This window comes from Schistocerca gregaria, chromosome 10, assembly GCF_023897955.1.
Source record: "Schistocerca gregaria isolate iqSchGreg1 chromosome 10, iqSchGreg1.2, whole genome shotgun sequence".
Lineage (NCBI taxonomy): Eukaryota > Metazoa > Arthropoda > Insecta > Orthoptera > Acrididae > Schistocerca > Schistocerca gregaria.
This window is the reverse complement of record NC_064929.1, coordinates 38658852-38673462: the sequence shown is the minus strand read 5'-3', so window position 1 is coordinate 38673462 and position 14611 is coordinate 38658852. Positions and strand designations below refer to the sequence as shown.

The 14611-nt window shown below is 51.8% G+C and overlaps 7 non-coding genes across 7 annotated transcripts; all 7 read right to left on the bottom strand.

Moving 5' to 3' along the window:
- Positions 1-3136: 3136 nt before the first annotated feature.
- Trnak-cuu (transfer RNA lysine (anticodon CUU)) lies at positions 3137-3209 on the bottom strand. The gene has a single exon. It is a non-coding gene; the product is annotated as a tRNA-Lys (tRNA).
- A 451-nt stretch (positions 3210-3660) lies between these two features.
- On the bottom strand, positions 3661-3733 carry Trnar-acg (transfer RNA arginine (anticodon ACG)). Its single transcript has one exon. It is a non-coding gene; the product is annotated as a tRNA-Arg (tRNA).
- Positions 3734-4673: 940 nt separating this feature from the next.
- Positions 4674-4746, bottom strand: Trnak-cuu (transfer RNA lysine (anticodon CUU)). The gene has a single exon. It is a non-coding gene; the product is annotated as a tRNA-Lys (tRNA).
- A 451-nt stretch (positions 4747-5197) lies between these two features.
- Positions 5198-5270, bottom strand: Trnar-ucg (transfer RNA arginine (anticodon UCG)). Its single transcript has one exon. It is a non-coding gene; the product is annotated as a tRNA-Arg (tRNA).
- Positions 5271-6174: 904 nt separating this feature from the next.
- On the bottom strand, positions 6175-6247 carry Trnan-auu (transfer RNA asparagine (anticodon AUU)). The gene has a single exon. It is a non-coding gene; the product is annotated as a tRNA-Asn (tRNA).
- Positions 6248-13160: 6913 nt separating this feature from the next.
- Positions 13161-13233, bottom strand: Trnak-cuu (transfer RNA lysine (anticodon CUU)). The gene has a single exon. It is a non-coding gene; the product is annotated as a tRNA-Lys (tRNA).
- A 451-nt stretch (positions 13234-13684) lies between these two features.
- On the bottom strand, positions 13685-13757 carry Trnar-acg (transfer RNA arginine (anticodon ACG)). Its single transcript has one exon. It is a non-coding gene; the product is annotated as a tRNA-Arg (tRNA).
- Between the last annotated feature and the right edge of the window lie 854 nt (positions 13758-14611).

Below are 14611 nucleotides of genomic sequence, written 5' to 3'. Positions count from 1 at the left end.
GATTTTTGCTTGAGAGACAATGCGGTTAACATTTATGGTAGAAATCTTATAGGATTGTCGTGAACGGAGCAATGTGGGATGAGTGGTCATCTGCAGATGAAAACAGGTACGATTTTTATCCCTTCATCAGTCGTCCGCTTCGGAGGTCGTATAAGTCTAGACGTCGCCGTCCGTGGACGCTGCATTGCGCCGAGACGTAAGCAGCGTATCACCAGTTGCCATCGGTTCTTCACGCTCGGGATTGCCAGTCATATCTTCAATATCATCCGCCCAATTATCGACAGGCACAGCCGTCGTCGCGCCTGCTGCAGCAGTTCCGGAACCGCATTGCGGGCCGTCACCCTGCACATCTGCAACTTGGGCCGTCCGCGGTGGTGCACTAATATGTGCCCTCCCCGTGTCAAGGTTGGATACATCATCGTCAATATTCATGGGTGAGGCCAACGACGGAAGATAATCTTCGGTCCCCGAAGTGTCATCGCAGATCATGCGGCCCGCGTGTTTGGCCTTTTCACGCAAGGGAGGTGCCGATTGAGCTGCCGCCGGACGAGCGATCCGACGTTTCTTGTGCTTTTTCGGGGAGGACCCACTGACAGAGGCTTCCGCATTCTTTAAAGGAAGAGGAAGAGCCTCTGTCTCTTGCTGGCTGTCAGTGGCGGTAGTGGCCGCCTCCACAACGTCAACCCTGGCTTCCTCACGTGAGTCGTCACAGGGCACCGCGGCTAGTAAGCCAGCGACCGGCAAGGCTTCCTGAGCGGTAGAGATTTCCATAGGTACATCTCCGTCATTCGTAACATCTGCCACACTAAGTCCGACTTCCGCAGCCGACGCAGTGGGTGTATTTGCACGGACCGCCGCTACATAAGTAGTCGGTAATATTGTCGGTTGCGGGGGAGGGCCCAGTTCACCCGCAGGCAGCTGCGTTACACGTCGTTGGATGCACTGTGCCCGGACGTGTCCCGTGGAATTACAGCCTGAACATGTACGAGGCTGTCCCTCATATATGATTATCGCCCTATATCCACAAATCGTTAGGTAGGACGGAATATGCCGTTGCAATTCGATCTTAATTTGCCGCACACCGTTCAAAACAGGGTACTTATGGAACGAGGCCCACTTTTCGGCAATGTTACTGATAATTTTGCCGTAGGACTTAATAGAAGCATTAATTTGTTCGGCCGAGATTTCAAAAGGCAACTCGAAAATCCTGACGGTACGAATACCAAGACCAGCGTGGACAACAGTCACCTCACCAACATTCCCGTCACTGTGTCGAAATTTATAGGTACCGCCACATGAATCGATGATTTTGTCGCACAATTCTGGGTCACGCAATTTGATATAAACTGTGCTACTGACAATAGACAAATGGATACCAATGATATCGGTGGGAGGCAATTTTACGTCTTCATCGAGAAATCGTTCGACTTCGTAATATTTCGGTCGAGAAAAACTTCCATCAAACATAAACTTCAAAGTATCTTTCCGCTCTGGGTGATCCATGTTAGGTTCTATTCGTTACAAACAAGATGTTTGCGCGCCGCAACGGCCCTCGACTCACCACGTGCCGCACCGCAGGCCGCAGCTGAGCATGTAAACAACGCTCCAGGCACGTCCGACCTGCACGACGGCCGCGCCTCGACTTCCGACTGAGCTAGCCGTGCTGCCTCGTTGGATAACTGCTGGGTAGCAGATCACACTGTACTCGTTTGGGTTGGGTGGTCCCATACAGAATCTCTCCATTCTGCCTAATGTTTTCCTAACGTCACACTCGTCACGTACTTCACTTTTATTTCATAATCATTTCTGAGAGGTAAAGGAATTGCATGACAATCTGCAGAGCTTGCGGCGTCAAAATTAACACACATACTTGATGTGACTCAAAAGCCGAACGAGTTACTTTCCGACGTTGTTTTAGATGTGCAAGTGCTAGTCAAAACTCGCGGTGAGGGCACTCTGCCGACCATTTCGCTAGTTAACACCGGTCTTGTTGTGTGTTTCAGGCTCAAGACAATCTCCAAGCACAGAATGGTCAACAGCAACATTCAGACGGTTTCGTACTGCTCAATTGCTACATTAAAACGGTATGTTTGTTTTTCAGAACTGGAAAAACACGACCGTGACAGAATTCGAACCTGCAATTTTCGGATCCGAAGTCCGACGCCTTATATATTACGCCACACTTTCACTGAAGACCAGGTACAATTTATATACGACTCATCTCGAAACACTCACGATCCTGAGGAATTGTGTTTTCGTTCCACACAGCCGCTGCCCCTTACTGTTTCTCGCCCATTCGTTACATTCAACCTCTTACGATACCGACCAAACATAGACAGGAAAACAAGACCACACACTTTGAGCATTCGGAATCGATGGCAGGGTGTCCCTCGCCGCATTTGCTACAATGGCAATTTGCTACTTCTGCAGAAGCGGCGGCGGCGACGACGACGACGACGACGACGACGACGACGACGACGACGACGACGACGACGACGACGACCGCGAGAGGCTCTGAGATTTGTGAGAAGTACATCTATAGAACGTAATTCAGACTGCCTCGTCCCACCTTATGCCGTACTGCTTTGGCAAATGCTTTATCTGCGCCATTCGCCTTAATCCCATCTGAGAGTAATTCTTAATAATACGCCTGTCGCTAATTGTTCCTCATCACAGATACTGTTTGCTATACGGCCACGATACGCAACTGATTTCCAAGATTCGTCTTCCTCCTGTGAGGATGGAACTCACGAAACCTGGTTTACTAGACCAATGCTCTACCACTGAGCTAAACAGGCGCCGCCTAGCGGCACTTTTGCGTACTTCGTCCGTACGGTCGTCTGAATCATCAGACTTGAGCTGACAACACTTCATATTTTCTACTAATATTTGCAGCTATGGCGACCCATTACTGCTTGGCTACACATCTGACACGTAGCCGATGTTCTCTCCAAACAAAACCACCTGCACTTCAGAACATGAGTTTCACACATGTCTACAAAATCACCTTCACCTTCAAATACAGTTTTCTTGCGACTGATGGAGACGTAGGCAAATTTTAAAGTTGCTATTTCCATTACACCACGTTAATCAGAAAATCGGTAATTTACATCTGCAGCGGAAAAAAATTCCGTTCCGCCCAGCGTAGGGCTCGAACCCACGACCCTGTGAATAAGAGTCTCATGCTCTACCGACTGAGCTAGCCGTGCTGCATCGTTGGATACCTGCTGGGTAGCAGATCACACTGTACTCGTTCGGGTTGGGTGGTCCCATACAGTATCTCTCCATGCTGCCTAATGTTTTCCTAACGTCACACTCGTCACGTTCTTCACTTTTATTTCATAATCATTTCTGAGAGGTAAAGGAATTGCATGACAATCTACAGAGTTTGCGGCGTCAAAATTAACACACATACTTTATGTGACTCAAAAGCCGAACGAGTTACTTTCCGACGTTGTTTTAGATGTGCAAGTACCAGTCAAAACTCGCGGTGAGGGCACTCTGCCGACCATTTCGCTAGTTAACACCGGTCTTGTTGTGTGTGTTTCAGGCTAAAGACCATCTCCAAGCACAGAATGGTCAACAGCAACATTCAGACGGTTTCGTACTGCTCAATTTCTACTTTAAAACGGTATGTTTCTTTTTCAGAACTGGAAAACTCGACCGTGACAGGATTCGAACCTGCAATCTTCGGATCCGTAGTCCGACGCCTTATCCATTAGGCCACACGGTCACTGACGACCAAGCACAACTTACATACGACTCATATCGAAACGCTCACGCCCCTGAGGAATTGTGTTTTCGTTCCACACAGCCGCTGCCCCTTACTCCTTCCCGCCCATTCGTTACATTCAACCTCTTACGAGACCGACCAAACATAGACAGGAAAACAAGACCACACACTTTGAGCATTCGGAATCGATGGCAGGGTGTCCCTCGCCGCATTTGCTACAATGGCAATTTGCTACTTCTGTAGAAGCGGCGGCGGCGGCGACGACGACGACGACGACGACGACGACGACGACGACGACGACGACGACCGCGAGAGGCTCTGAGATTTGTGAGAAGTACATCTATAGAATGTAATTCAGACTGCCTCGTCCCACCTTATGCCGTACTGTTTTGGCAAATGCTTTATCTGCGCCATTCGCCTTATTCCCATCTGAGAGTAATTCTTAATAATACGCCTGTCGCTAATTGTTCCTCATCACAGATACTGTTTGCTATACGGCCACGATACGCAACTGATTTCCAAGATTCGTCTTCCTCCTGTGAGGATGGAACTCACGAAACGTGGTTTACTAGACCAATGCTCTACCACTGAGCTAAACAGGCGCCGCCTAGCGGCACTTTTGCGTACTTCGTCCGTACGGTCGTCTGAATCATCAGACTTGAGCTGACAACACTTCATATTTTCTACTAATATTTGCAGCTATGGCGACCCATTACTGCTTGGCTACACATCTGACACGTAGCCGATGTTCTCTCCAAACAAAACCACCTGCACTTCAGAACATGAGTTTCACACATGTCTACAAAATCACCTTCACCTTCAAATACAGTTTTCTTGCGACTGATGGAGACGTAGGCAAATTTTAAAGTTGCTATTTCCATTACACCACGTTAATCAGAAAATCGGTAATTTAAATCTGCAGCGGAAAAAAATTCCGTTCCGCCCAGCGTAGGGCTCGAACCCACGACCCTGTGAATAAGAGTCTCATGCTCTACCGACTGAGCTAGCCGTGCTGCCTCGTTGGATACCTGCTGGGTAGCAGATCACACTGTACTCGTTTGGGTTGGGTGGTCCCATACAGTATCTCTCCATGCTGCCTAATGTTTTCCTAACGTCACACTCGTCACGTTCTTCACTTTTATTTCATAATCATTTCTGAGAGGTAAAGGAATTGCATGACAATCTGCAGAGCTTGCGGCGTCAAAATTAACACACATACTTGATGTGACTCAAAAGCCGAACGAGTTACTTTCCGACGTTGTTTTAGATGTGCAAGTGCTAGTCAAAACTCGCGGTGAGGGCACTCTGCCGACCATTTCGCTAGTTAACACCGGTCTTGTTGTGTGTGTTTCAGGCTAAAGACCATCTCCAAGCACAGAATGGTCAACAGCAACATTCAGACGGTTTCGTACTGCTCAATTTCTACTTTAAAACGGTATGTTTCTTTTTCAGAACTGGAAAACGCGACCGTGACAGGATTCGAACCTGCAATCTTCGGATCCGATGTCCGACGCCTTATCCATTAGGCCACACGGTCACTGACGACCAAGTACAACTTATATACGACTCATATCGAAACGCTCACGCTCCTGAGGAATTGTGTTTTCGTTCCACACAGCCGCTGCCCCTTACTCTTTCCCGCCCATTCGTTACATTCAACCTCTTACGAGACCGACCAAACATAGACAGGAAAACAAGACCACACACTTTGAGCATTCGGAATCGATGGCAGGGTGTCCCTCGCCGCATTTGCTACAATGGCAATTTGCTACTTCTGCAGAAGCGGCGGCGGCGACGACGACGACGACCACGAGAGGCTCTGAGATTTGTGAGAAGTACATCTATAGAATGTAATTCAAACTGCCTCGTCCCACCTTATGCCGTACTGCTTTGGCAAATGCTTTATCTGCGCCATTTGCCTTAATCACATCTGAGAGTAATTCTTAATAATACGCCTGTCGCTAATGGTTCCTCATCACAGATACTGTTTGCTATACGGCCACGATACGCAACTGATTTCCCAGATTCGTCTTCCTCCTGTGAGGATGGAACTCACGAACCCTGGTTTACTAGACCAATGCTCTACCACTGAGCTAAACAGGCGCCGCCTAGTGGCACTTTTGTGTACTTCGTCCGTACGGTCGTCTGAATCATCAGACTTCAGCTGACAACACTTCATATTTTCGACTAATATTTGCAGCTATGGCGACCCATTACTGCTTGGCTACACATCTGACACGTAGCCGATGTTCTCTCCAAACAAAACCACCTGCACTACAGAACATGACTTTCACACATGTCTACAAAATCACCTTCACCTTCAAATACAGTTTTCTTGCGACTGATGGAGACGTAGGCAAATTTTAAAGTTGCTATTTCCATTACATCACGTTAATCAGAAAAACGTTAATTTACATCTGCAGCGGAAAAAAATTCCGTTCCGCCCAGCGTAGGGCTCGAACCCACGACCCTGTGAATAATAGTCTCATGCTCTACCGACTGAGCTAGCCGTGCTGCCTCGTTGGACACCTGCTGGGTAGCAGATCACACTGTACTCGTTTGGGTTGGGTGGTCCCATACAGAATCTCTCCATGCTGCCTAATGTTTTCCTAACGTCACACTCGTCACGTACTTCACTTTTATTTCATAATCATTTCTGAGAGGTAAAGGAATTGCATGACAATCTGCAGAGCTTGCGGCGTCAAAATTAACACACATACTTGATGTGACTCAAAAGCCGAACGAGTTACTTTCCGACGTTGTTTTAGATGTGCAAGTGCTAGTCAAAACTCGCGGTGAGGGCACTCTGCCGACCATTTCGCTAGTTAACACCGGTCTTGTTGTGTGTTTCAGGCTCAAGACAATCTCCAAGCACAGAATGGTCAACAGCAACATTCAGACGGTTTCGTACTGCTCAATTGCTACATTAAAACGGTATGTTTGTTTTTCAGAACTGGAAAAACACGACCGTGACAGAATTCGAACCTGCAATTTTCGGATCCGAAGTCCGACGCCTTATATATTACGCCACACTTTCACTGACGACCAGGTACAATTTATATACGACTCATCTCGAAACACTCACGATCCTGAGGAATTGTGTTTTCGTTCCACACAGCCGCTGCCCCTTACTGTTTCTCGCCCATTCGTTACATTCAACCTCTTACGATACCGACCAAACATAGACAGGAAAACAAGACCACACACTTTGAGCATTCGGAATCGATGGCAGGGTGTCCCTCGCCGCATTTGCTACAATGGCAATTTGCTACTTCTGCAGAAGCGGCGGCGGCGGCGACGATGACGACGACGACGACGACGACGACGACCGCGAGAGGCTCTGAGATTTGTGAGAAGTACATCTATAGAATGTAATTCAGACTGCCTCGTCCCACCTTATGCCGTACTGTTTTTTTTTTTTTTTTTTTTCCTTTATTGTGATTTTAATACCTGTGACAAACAGGTAGGCCGGCAGCGGACCAAGTATGCCGCTCTTCGGCCTCAGAGTATACACAGAACAGAGATGAGTGAGATATAAAAACAATCAAGACGGCGGGGTACAAACAGTAGACAAAACAGAGTTAAAACGGAGTCGGTCACGTGCGTAGCACAATGGATAAAAGCGGAGAAACACGGTGCACAAACGCAGATGGCAGATGGCCACACGTGAACCAGCGGAGCACAAACGACGAAACACAAACACACTGCAGGAGAGTCGAGGCACAAACACATGCGATGGTCTTCGGCGTAGGACGATGAAAGTAACTGATGGAAGACAGCAGAGTCGTGGCCTGCCAAGGGGAAAAGGTGTGGGGAAGAGGAGAGAGAGGGGGAGGGGAAGAGGCCAGTGGAGGAGAGGGATGGAGGAGAAGGGGGAGGGTAGGGGGAGTGGAAGCCCAAGGAGAAAGGGGAGGGGAGGGAGGGAGAGAAGGGAGAGAGGGTGCCCACAGGAAAAGGAGAGGAGAGGGAAGGTAAGGCTCAAAGTTGGTAGGAGGGGTAGATGGAGGGGAGGAGGGCATCATCAGGGAGGGGGAGTTGACGGAAGCCACCGAGGGAGAGGGTGTGGAGGGTGTAAAGATGGAGAGCAGGTGGGATATAGGAATGCAGGCGCGGCAGCGGGTTGGGGTGGGAGAGGATGGGAGAGACAAGAGGGTGTGGAGGATCAAGCTTGCGGGAGGTGTAGAGGATCCGTAACCGTTCGAGGAAAAGGAGGAGGTGCGGGAAGGGAATCAGGTCATAGAGGATCCGCGTGGGGGAAGGGAGACGGATGCGATAGGCGAGGCGGAGCGCATGGCGTTCTAGGATCTGAATGGACTTGTAGAAGGTAGGAGGGGCAGAGATCCAGGCGGGATGAGCATAGCAAAGGATAGGACGGATGAGGGACTTGTAGGTGTAGAGGATGGTGGAAGGGTCCAGACCCCATGTACGGCCAGAAAGGAGCTTAAGGAGGCGGAGGCGGGAGCGTGCCTTGGCTTGGATCGTCCGGAGATGTGGGTTCCAGGAGAGGCGACGGTCGAGGGTGACACCAAGGTACTTGAGAGTAGGTGTGAGGGTGATGGGACGGCCATAAATAGTAAGATAGAAATCAAGGAGACGGAAGGAACGAGTGGTTTTGCCTACAATGATCGCCTGGGTCTTGGAAGGATTGACCTTGAGCAACCACTGGTTACACCAAGTGGTGAACCGGTCAAGATAGGATTGGAGAAGGTGCTGGGAGCGTTGCAGGGTGGGAGCGAGGGCAAGGAAGGCAGTGTCATCGGCGTACTGGAGAAGGTGTAGGGGAGGTGCAGGTGGAGGCATGTCTGCCGTGTAAAGGAGGTAGAGAAGAGGGGAAAGGACGGAACCTTGGGGCACACCGGCGGAGGGGTAGAAGGTGTAGGAATCAGTGTTGTGGATGGTGACATAGGAAGGACGGTGGGAAAGGAAGGAAGCGACCAGACGGACATAGTTGAGAGGAAGAGCAAAGGTTTGGAGCTTGAAAAGGAGACCGGAATGCCACACACGGTCATATGCGCGTTCGAGGTCGAGGGAAAGGAAGATGGCGGAACGACGGGAATTGAGTTGTTCGGAGAGGAGGTGAGTGAGGTGAAGGAGGAGGTCATCGGCTGAGAAGGACGGCCGAAAGCCACATTGGGTAGGGGGGAGGAGGCGGTGTTGGTGAAGGTGCTTGTGTAGGCGGCGGGTAAGAATGGATTCCAGGACCTTGCTGAAGACCGAGGTAAGGCTGATGGGACGGTAGGAGGAGACAGCGGAAGGCGGTTTGTCGGGCTTGAGGAACATCAGGATCCGGGAGGTTTTCCACAGGTCGGGGTAGTAGCCGGTGGACAGGACCACATTGTAGAGCCTGGCCAATGTGGAGAGGAAGGAGGCAGGAGCTTCACGGAGGTGACGGTAAGTAACACGATCGTGACCGGGAGCAGTGTTGCGTTTAGGGCGAAGTGTAGCAATGATATCTTGAGTGGTGATTGGGGTATTGAGTTCTGTGTGTGTGATGTTGTCCAAGTACTGGAAGCCAGGAGCAAGCGGGGGGACAGAGGTATCAGTTCGATCACGGACATCAGGAAAGAGGGAATAATCGAACTGGGGATCGTCAGGGATGGTAAGGATATCGGAGAGGTAGGAGGCGAAATGGTTGGCCTTACTAAGGGCATCAGGGAAGGGGTGGTCATCATGAAGGAGAGGGTAGTAGGGAGAGGGTTTAGATCCGGTAAGGCGGCGGAAGGCTGACCAGTACTTGGACGAGTTGATAGGTAAGGTGGCATTAAGACGGGTGCATGTCTGTCGCCAGTCCCGGCGTTTCTTTGCCGTGAGTAAGTTCCTGATGTGTCGCTGTAGTTGCCGGTGGCGTCGTAGTGTGTCCTGGTCACGTGTGTGAAGGAAGGCACGGTAGAGCCGGCGGGATTCACGCAGGAGAAGGACGGCCTGTGGGGGTAAGGTGGGGCGGTGCGGATGGATGGCAATGGTAGGGACGTGGGCCTCCACGGCCTCAGACAAGGTCTGCTGGAGAAAGGAGGCAGCACGGGTAACGTCATCAGGTTGGTGGTAGGTGAGGGGGTGGCTATCGACCTGGAGAGCAAGGGAGTCCCGGTAGGCATTCCAGTTGGCACGGGAGTAGTCATGGACATATTTCGGGGGAGGGTCATGGCGCGGGTCGGGACGGGGGCGACGACCGTCTGATACAGTGAGGAGGACAGGGAGATGGTCACTGCCAATGGGATCAAGGACGTCCACCGCTATGCGGCCAAGCAGGGTGGGGGAGGCTAGGACGACATCGGGAGTGGTATTGGATTCAGGGCGGGTGTGTTGGGGAATTGGAAGGACGTCGCCTTGGAGGGTGGCAAGGAACCGATGCCACCGCCGTAACTGGGCGGCAGAACGACTATGGATGTTAAGGTCGGCGGCGATCACGTAGGAGGAGAAGGTACGGTCGATGTGGGAAAGGAAGTCGAAAGGAATAGGTGCAGCGGGGCGGACATAGATGGTGGCACAGGTAAGGGTAAGGCCGGGGAAGAAGAGACTAAGGATCAAGTGTTCTGTGGGGTCAGGAAGGAGGGGTTGGAGCCGGACAGGGATCTGGCGGTGGTGGCCAATGGCAACTCCGCCACGCGCTATCTGGAGTGGATTGTCAGACCGGTGAAGGAGGTAGGGCGAGGTGTGGACGGTGTGGTGGGGCTGAAGAAAGGTTTCGTTCAGAAGGAAGGCATCCACACGGTGGGTCGTAAGGGTATGCATAAGGAGGTGCTTGTTGGTGGGAAGGGAGCGGATGTTATTGAACAGGATACGGTGCTGTCGTGCCATAATGGGAATTTAAACGAGGGTGTCGAGACGGGAGAAGGTGAAATGGGCCTGGTTGTGGGAATAGGTGGCGTAGGTGTTGAGGTGGAACACGGAACGGGCAGCGAGGGAAATCTGGTGGAGGGTGTGGGGACGCTGAAAGGGATGGACGTTCTGGAGCACTATTGTGACGAACCTGATGATGTCCTCTGCGGTGGGGGGAGGACGGAGGGAATTGCCAGGAGGGGTGGGGTCATCCAAAGGGCGGAGAGGAACAGTGAGTTCAGGAGCGGATGGAGGAGGTCGAGCCTTGCATTTCTGGGAGTAGGTAGGGTGTTGGAGGTTGCAGGTATTGCAGGAGGGAGGAGACTGAAGGTTGGGGCACTGCCGGAGGAAGTGCGCTTGCTTACAATGCGGGCAGACTGGGGCCTCGCGGCACTCTGATGTTGGGTGTGCGTTATAACGCAGACACCTCTGGCAGCGAATGGATTGTGGTGGGGAGCGGGAGGGGTCAACCTTATACCGGCGGTGGAAGAGGAGGGCACCCTCCTTAAGGAGATGGTCGATGGAGGGAGCGTGTTCGGAGAAAACTCGCATAAGGCGAGTGGGGCCCGCAGAGTTGAAAATGCGGCGAACAGCTCGCACCTCCAGGTACGGGTGGGCCTTCAACTCCGCCAGCACCTCTTCCTCCGTGATCGTCGGGCTAAGCCGAGTGATCACGGCGGTGAGGGTCGGCGGGCGACGTGGGGGTTGGGGTTGACGGGGGGAGGAAGGGGAAGGAGCAGGGGCAAGGGAGGCATTAGGTCCAAATCGGGTGAGAGGAATTCGGGAGAGGATGTCGGAGTGTAGGGTAGGGCTTGGGGAGGTGATCAAGACAGAGTCCCTACGGGGGGTAAGAAGGGAGATGGGGGCTGCAGGGAAGTATTGGCGGAGGAGCAAGGTCAGGTTGCGGGCCTCCAGGAGAGAGGGATCAGGACGGGAGAGGAGATACTTGTAGGAGGGGGAGTTAGAAGAGGAAGTAGAGGGGGCTGGAGGGGAGACATCCATGGCATCTAGGGGTGGGGGAGGGGGAAGATGCTGGGACTTCTTGGGTGCAGAGGAGGCGGGGGTGCCACTGGGACGCTTAACAGCGGGGACAGGATGGGAGGAGGTGTGGGGCACAGGAGTGACGGGGAGATGACGGGAAGCGGCAGGTCCCGGTGTCGGTGCTGGTGCTGGTGCTGCTGTTGGTGCTGCTGTTGGTGCTGCTGCTGGTTGTGGCGCTGCTGCAGGTGGTGGTGCTGGCGCCGGCGATGGTGCGGCATGGGTCGTAGCCCGACGAGACACAACCCTGGCAGGGGCCGCATGAGTGGTGTGGGGGAGTGGGGGAAAGGGGTCGTGTGTGGAGGCTTGGGGAGAAGGAGCAGGGGATGGGGCGACAAAGGGAGCTGGGGTGGGAAGGGTGAGGAGGGGCGGGATATAGTAGGACGGGGGCGACTGAGCACACCAAGTAAGAGTAGTGGCAGCGAGGGAGGGCGTCGTATAGACGATGGCGGTGGTAGTGGCGGTGGTGGTGGGGGTGGTCATGATGGCAGTAAGGAAAACTGGAAACACAGAAAAGAAGAATGGGGACAGACAAGGGACAAAGTCAGGAACAGATTACAGATGACAGATGAGAGACGTCGAGGAGCGAAAGGATGAAGGCAAAGACGAAGACGAGAATAGCGACGACAACGAAAGCAGGAGAGGAAGACGAAGCACTGGGTCCTGGCGGCGGCGGCGGCGGCGGCGGCGGCGGGGGCCGGAAGCTGCGGCGGCGGCGGCGGCGGCGGCGGCGGCGGGGGCCGGAAGCTGCGGCGGCGGCGGCGGCGGCGGCGGCTGGGTCCGGAAGCTGCGGCTGGGTCCGGCGACGACTGCTACTGCAAAACTGGCGGCACTGGAAACTGCTGCTGCTGCTGCTGCTGCTGCTGGCGGTTCCGGAACTGCGACTGCGACTGCGACTGCGACTGCGACTGCGACTGCGACTTCTGCGAAGCCCTAACACTTCGATACGTAGCAGTACTCTGCAAGGTATCGAAGGGCGGAACTCTTCCGAGGTCCGCCGAAGAATGCCGTACTGCTTTGGCAAATGCTTTATCTGCGCCATTTGCCTTAATCCCATCTGAGAGTAATTCTTAATAATACGCCTGTCGCTAATTGTTCCTCATCACAGATACTGTTTGCTATACGGCCACGATACGCAACTGATTTCCAAGATTCGTCTTCCTCCTGTGAGGATGGAACTCACGAAACCTGGTTTACTAGACCAATGCTCTACCACTGAGCTAAACAGGCGCCGCCTAGCGGCACTTTTGCGTACTTCGTCCGTACGGTCGTCTGAATCATCAGACTTCAGCTGACAACACTTCATATTTTCTACTAATATTTGCAGCTATGGCGACCCATTACTGCTTGGTTACACATCTGACACGTAGCCGATGTTCTCTCCAAACAAAACCACCTGCACTTCAGAACATGAGTTTCACACATGTCTACAAAATCACCTTCACCTTCAAATACAGTTTTCTTGCGACTGATGGAGACGTAGGCAAATTTTAAAGTTGCTATTTCCATTACACCACGTTAATCAGAAAATCGGTAATTTACATCTGCAGCGGAAAAAAAAATTCCGTTCCGCCCAGCGTAGGGCTCGAACCCACGACCCTGTGAATAAGAGTCTCATGCTCTACCGACTGAGCTAGCCGTGCTGCCTCGTCGGATACCTGCTGGGTAGCAGATCACACTGTACTCGTTTGGGTTGGGTGGTCCCATACAGTATCTCTCCATGCTGCCTAATGTTTTCCTAACGTCACACTCGTCACGTTCTTCACTTTTATTTCATAATCATTTCTGAGAGGTAAAGGAATTGCATGACAATCTGCAGAGCTTGCGGCGTCAAAATTAACACACATACTTGATGTGACTCAAAAGCCGAACGAGTTACTTTCCGACGTTGTTTTAGATGTGCAAGTACCAGTCAAAACTCGCGGTGAGGGCACTCTGCCGACCATTTCGCTAGTTAACACCGGTCTTGTTGTGTGTGTTTCAGGCTAAAGACCATCTCCAAGCACAGAATGGTCAACAGCAACATTCAGACGGTTTCGTACTGCTCAATTTCTACTTTAAAACGGTATGTTTCTTTTTCAGAACTGGAAAACGCGACCGTGACAGGATTCGAACCTGCAATCTTCGGATCCGTAGTCCGACGCCTTATCCATTAGGCCACACGGTCACTGACGACCAAGCACAACTTACATACGACTCATATCGAAACGCTCACGCCCCTGAGGAATTGTGTTTTCGTTCCACACAGCCGCTGCCCCTTACTCCTTCCCGCCCATTCGTTACATTCAACCTCTTACGAGACCGACCAAACATAGACAGGAAAACAAGACCACACACTTTGAGCATTCGGAATCGATGGCAGGGTGTCCCTCGCCGCATTTGCTACAATGGCAATTTGCTACTTCTGCAGAAGCGGCGGCGGCGACGACGACGACGACCACGAGAGGCTCTGAGATTTGTGAGAAGTACATCTATAGAATGTAATTCAAACTGCCTCGTCCCACCTTATGCCGTACTGCTTTGGCAAATGCTTTATCTGCGCCATTTGCCTTAATCACATCTGAGAGTAATTCTTAATAATACGCCTGTCGCTAATGGTTCCTCATCACAGATACTGTTTGCTATACGGCCACGATACGCAACTGATTTCCCAGATTCGTCTTCCTCCTGTGAGGATGGAACTCACGAACCCTGGTTTACTAGACCAATGCTCTACCACTGAGCTAAACAGGCGCCGCCTAGTGGCACTTTTGTGTACTTCGTCCGTACGGTCGTCTGAATCATCAGACTTGAGCTGACAACACTTCATATTTTCTACTAATATTTGCAGCTATGGCGACCCATTACTGCTTGGCTACACATCTGACACGTAGCCGATGTTCTCTCCAAACAAAACCACCTGCACTACAGAACATGACTTTCACACATGTCTACAAAATCACCTTCACCTTCAAATACAGTTTTCTTGCGCCTGATGGAGACGTAGGCAAATTTTAAAGTTGCTATTTCCATTACATCACG